The sequence below is a fragment of the Podarcis muralis genome, chromosome 5 (genome assembly GCF_964188315.1).
Source record: "Podarcis muralis chromosome 5, rPodMur119.hap1.1, whole genome shotgun sequence".
Classification (NCBI taxonomy): Eukaryota; Metazoa; Chordata; class Lepidosauria; order Squamata; family Lacertidae; genus Podarcis; species Podarcis muralis.
The window spans coordinates 14,820,218-14,826,217 of NC_135659.1; positions in this window are offsets into that span (position 1 = coordinate 14,820,218).

Below are 6,000 nucleotides of genomic sequence, written 5' to 3' on the forward strand. Positions count from 1 at the left end.
CAGCAGTTGGAGCCACCAAAGGCTTATTCATCAGAGGTGTGTCCTCTTGAGGGAAGTGTAGGGCTTGTAACACTTCCCCCTCTGTCCTGAGTTGTGTGCCAGCCCTTCACTTGGGAGTATTAGTTAGAACTTGAAGAAGAAGAAGAGTTTGGATTTGATATCCCGCCTTTCACTCCCTTTAAGGAGTCTCAAAGCGGCTAACATTCTCCTTTCCCTTCCTCCCCCACAACAAACACTCTGTGAAGTGAGTGGGGCAGAGAGACTTCAGAGAAGTGTGACTAAGGTCACCCAGCAGCTGCATGTGGAGGAGCGGAGACGCGAACCCGGTTCCCCAGATTACGAGACTACCGCTCTTAACCACTACACCACACTGGCTTGAATGATATCCACCTGTTTAATTCTCAGACCATCAGTTGTCTCCTTTGCCCTCCGTTCGTAGGCACATGCTGCCCACGAACAAAGCCAGATGGTTTTAATAACACCATGCCTAATGGGATTTACACTTGGAAACAGGACACGGAGAAGGTGGGATAGCCTAGGGTGGAACACCTGGTTTATAACATGACACATTCAAGTTGAAGTTCAGGGGTTTCCCCCCCTCCTTTTATGAACAAAGGGCAGGAAAGGCCTAGCCCTTCTTTTTGTGTGTGTTTGCATGCTGCTGGGTGAGCTGAATTAAGACACCTGTGAGGGGTGTGCCTTGAGGGGGAACCCCATTGAGAAGGTGGACGAGGAAGAAGGAAGGGCAAGTCCTTGCTTGCTTCACCTGTGTGGGCTTCCTGCACAGCTCAATAGCTGAGTGCAATGTACCTGAAAGTGTTGCCAATCGATGGTAAAGGAGGATTTCCCTGATGTGGTGCCAGAAGGTTTTTGCAACCGCCAAAGTATATATTTGTGAAATCACTTTTATTGATTTTCCAGATATAAATTTATACCATTCCAAATTCATATTGAGCTGCTCTCTCTGGGCAAAGGTCAGAGGGGGCAGGGCTTCTGTTGAGGTAGGTGATTAGCTGTGGGAGGAGCTTATCAGAGCTTTAGGGCAGCAGCTGAAGAAGGAACAAAAAGGGTTTTCCTGTGTGAGTTTCTTGTGGCTGTTTATCCATATTTTAGATTTAGGGGAGCTAGTCTCAAACATTTGTTGGGGGAGACCTAGGTTTTTTGGGAGGGATTTATTTGTCCTGTCTCCACACTTTTTATGATAGAGGACCACTGTAGTCACCCCCAACGACACGTTCCCAAGATGGAGGGTGAGGGAACAGCTGCAGTCGCCTGTGGTTCCTGCGCAATGTTTGCCATCTTGCCAAAGGTTGCAGGCAGCTTTACCTGCAGCAATTGCATGTTGATTGCCCTCTTAAAAGACAAAGTCCAGCAACTGGAGGAACGTGTAGCTACGCTCCAAAGAATTAGAGAGCTGGAACTCTTCTTGGAAGCAACAGAGCACACCGTCTCCACCAAGAAAGAGACAGGGGACTCCCCTGAGAAGGTGGCTAGTTCACCAACACAGGAGCCAGATATATGGAGAAACGTGACTCAAAGAAGTAGGAGGCCCAGGGTTCGCTCTGATTGTTTAGAAATACGCAATTGCTTTGAGGTCCTTTCCCCTAGCATGGAAGACGAAGAGCAGACTCCATTTGAGGATCTCTCCCTCATTACAGTCGATCAGGTATATGAAGACGAGGAGCAAAGGCAGTCCTCTGGGAATGTCCAGGCGACCTTGGAACCGACAGCTCACAGAAGAACCCCGACGAGACCTAAGAGGAGGCGTGTAGTGGTGATAGGGGATTCCCTACTGAGGGGAACAGAAGCAGTGATCTGTGGGCCTGACAAGATGTCTCGGGAAGTGTGCTGTCTCCCCGGGGCTAAGATCCAAGATGTAACTGAACGACTGCAAGGAATCATAAAACCCACTGACAAATACCCCTTCCTCTTGGTTCATGTGGGAACCAATGACACTGCAAGCAATAGCCTCCAGAAGATCAAAAGAGATTACGAGGCTCTGGGCAGGAAATTGAAGCAATTAAATGCACAAATTGTCATCTCATCTGTCCTCCCAGTTGAACGACGTGGCCCAGGGAGAGAGGGAAAAATAGTGGAAGTGAACAACTGGCTTCGCAAATGGTGCAAACAGGAACGGTTTGGATTCTTAGATCACGGAATGCAGTTTCTTGAAGATGGACTTCTGGCAAGCGATGGGCTGCACCTCACAACGGTTGGGAGGAATGTTTTTGCAAAAAATCTCAGAAACCTCATCAGGAGGGCTTTAAACTGACTAATGTGGGGGAGGGAGACAGTGCTCCTGAAGGTAGGAGTCTATCAATTGATGAAGATGATCATCCAAATGTCATAGACCGAATGGAGCAAAGAGCATGCAGACCTAGTGGTGGGAGGAGAAAATCCTTAAATAAGAGACACGGGGGAATGATTAATGGACTTCAATGTCTGTACACTAATGCGCAAAGCATGGGAAATAAACAAGATGAGCTTGAGCTCCTGGTACAGCAAACTAAATATGACATAATAGGAATCACTGAAACCTGGTGGGATAAATCCCACGATTGGAATGTAATAATGGAGGGATACAATCTATTTCAAAGAAACAGACCAGACAAGAAAGGAGGAGGAGTGGCGTTATATGTCAGGGATGTGTATACCTGTGAAGAGATCCAAGATTTAGAACCTCAAAGCCAAAGTGAGAGCATTTGGGTCAAAATTAAGGGAGAGAAGAATAACAGTGACCTCATTGTGGGAGTTTACTATAGATCCCCAAGCCAAACGGAGGACATAGATGATGCCTTCCTGGAACAGATGGCCAAGCATGCAAAAGGAAGGGAGATAGTAGTAATGGGGGACTTCAATTACCCGGATATTTGTTGGATGTCAAACTCAGCCAAGAGCATAAGGTCAAACAGATTCCTCACTGCCCTTGCAGACAACTTCATTGTCCAGAAAGTGGGAGAAGCAACAAGAGGAACAGCCATTTTAGATCTGGTCCTAACCAATGTTGATGACCTGGTTAGTGGGGTAGAAGTGGAAGGATCATTAGGCGCGAGTGATCATGCTCTTCTGAAGTTTACTATACAGCGGAAAGGAGCAGCCAAGCATACTAGGACTCAATTTCTCGACTTTAAGAAAGCCGACTTCATAAAGCTTAGGGAAGTGCTGGGTGAGATTCCATGGACAGTAATACTAAAAGGAAAGGGAGTTCAAGATGGCTGGGAGTTTGTTAAGAGGGAGATAGTAAAAGCACAACTTCAGGCAATACCAATGAGACGGAAACATGGAAGGTGCCTAAAGAAGCCAGGGTGGCTATCTAAAGAACTTTTAACTGAGTTAAGATTAAAAAAGGATGTGTACAAAAAATGGAAAAGGGGGGAAACCACCAAAGAGGAATTCAAACAAATAGCCAGCACGTGTAGACACAAAGTCAGAAAAGCTAAAGCACAGAATGAACTCAGGCTTGCTAGAGAGGTTAAAAGCAACAAAAAAGGCTTTTATGGGTATGTTCGTAGCAAAAGGAAGAACAAAGAAACCGTGGGGTCACTCAGAGGAGAAGATGGTGAAATGCAAACAGGGGACACAGAAAGGGCTGAACTCCTCAATGCCTTCTTTGCCTCAGTGTTCTCCGATAAAGAAAACAATGCCCGACCTGAAGAATTTGGAGCAAATGATTCAGCAGAGGAAACACAACCCAGAATAACTAAGGAGATAGTACAAGAATACTTGGCTAGTCTAGATGTATTCAAGTCTCCAGGGCCAGATGAACTGCATCCAAGAGTATTAAAAGAACTGGCAGATGTGATTTCAGAACCACTGGCAGTCATCTTTGAGAATTCCTGGAGAACAGGCGAAGTCCCGGCAGACTGGAGGAGGGCAAATGTTGTCCCTATTTTCAAAAAGGGGAAAAGAGAGGACCCAAATAATTACCGCCCAGTCAGTCTGACATCAATACCAGGGAAGATTCTGGAGCAGATCATTAAGCAAACAGTCTGTGAGCACCTAGAAAGGAATGCTGTGATCACCAATAGTCAGCATGGATTTCTGAAAAATAAGTCATGTCAGACTAACCTGATCTCGTTTTTTGACAGAATTACAAGCCTGGTAGATGAAGGGAACGCAGTGGATGTAGTCTACCTTGATTTCAGCAAGGCATTTGACAAGGTGCCCCATGATATTCTTGTAAAGAAGCTGGTAAAATGCGGTCTTGACTATGCTACCACTCAGTGGATTTGTAACTGGCTGACTGACCGAACCCAAAGGGTGCTCATCAATGGTTCCTCTTCATCCTGGAGAAGAGTGACTAGTGGGGTGCCACAGGGTTCTGTCTTGGGCCCGGTCTTATTCAACATCTTTATCAACGACTTGGATGATGGACTCAAGGGCATCCTGATCAAATTTGCAGATGACACCAAACTGGGAGGGGTGGCTAACACCCCAGAGGACAGGATCACACTTCAAAACGACCTTGACAGATTAGAGAACTGGGCCAAAACAAACAAGATGAATTTTAACAGGGAGAAATGTAAAGTATTGCACTTGGGCAAAAAAAATGAGAGGCACAAATACAAGATGGGTGACACCTGGCTTGAGAGCAGTACATGTGAAAAGGATCTAGGAGTCTTGGTTGACCACAAACTTGACATGAGCCAACAGTGTGACGCGGCAGCTAAAAAAGCCAATGCAATTCTGGGCCTCATCAATAGGAGTATAGCATCTAGATCAAGGGAAGTAATAGTGCCACTGTATTCTGCTCTGGTCAGACCTCACCTGGAGTACTGTGTCCAGTTCTGGGCACCACAGTTCAAGAAGGACACTGACAAACTGGAACGTGTCCAGAGGAGGGCAACCAAAATGGTCAAAGGCCTGGAAATGATGCCTTATGAGGAACGGCTAAGGGAGCTGGGCATGTTTAGCCTGGAGAAGAGGAGGTTAAGGGGTGATATGATAGCCATGTTCAAATATATAAAAGGATGTCACATAGAGGAGGGAGAAAGGCTGTTTTCTGCTGCTCCAGAGAAGCGGACACGGAGCAATGGATCCAAACTACAAGAAAGAAGATTCCACCTAAACATTAGGAAGAACTTCCTGACAGTAAGAGCTGTTCGACAGTGGAATTTGCTGCCAAGGAGTGTGGTGGAGTCTCCTTCTTTGGAGGTCTTTAAGCAGAGGCTTGACAACCATATGTCAGGAGTGCTCTGATGGTGTTTCCTGCTTGGCAGGGGGTTGGACTCGATGGCCCTTGTGGTCTCTTCCAACTCTATGATTCTATGATTCTATGATTCTATGATTCTATGATATCCATACATAGAGATTAGTCTGAATCTCGAGACTTCCATCCATGGGTCCTATTGACAACATTTACAACTGCATATAATTCCATAGTCTATATTTTAAATCAATCCACATTATCCATAGTATTTGTTACATTACAAGTGTTATTGAAATCCTGCTAATGTTTCCATCTGCTTGCAGTGGTCTCCTAGCAAAATTATATCCCCCTCCCCATTCTTTTAAAACGTTTTTGTACTCTTGGTTCCCAAAGTTTGGTGATATTACGCCGAAATGTATCTTGTTACTCTGCCGTGCCCTCCAAATTTAAAGAAAATGTGTGTGTGTGTGTGTGTGTGTGTGTGTGTGAGAGAGAGAGAGAGAGAGAGAGAGAGAATTTTACTGATTTGTGTTTCCCCTCCTTTGATGTCAGCAGGATACGTTCTTCTTAAATACAAATTTTAAATGGGCCATGATCACTTTTACACTCAAAATTAGGCATGCGGTCTGTAGATTGGTCCTGTGTCGATGAGGCCTTTAGCCCCAAAAAAGTTAGCCACTCTTACTTCACTTGGCAGATCTCGTGTGACTGTTTATCCTAACCCTACTGAATGCCTAGAGACCTGATTTAGGCTTTATAATACATCAGGTTTGAATTGTTAACGTGTTCAGACTACAGTACTAAAACATGAGTGGTAGTGGCACTGTCTGTATATAAAAACACAAGGGGCA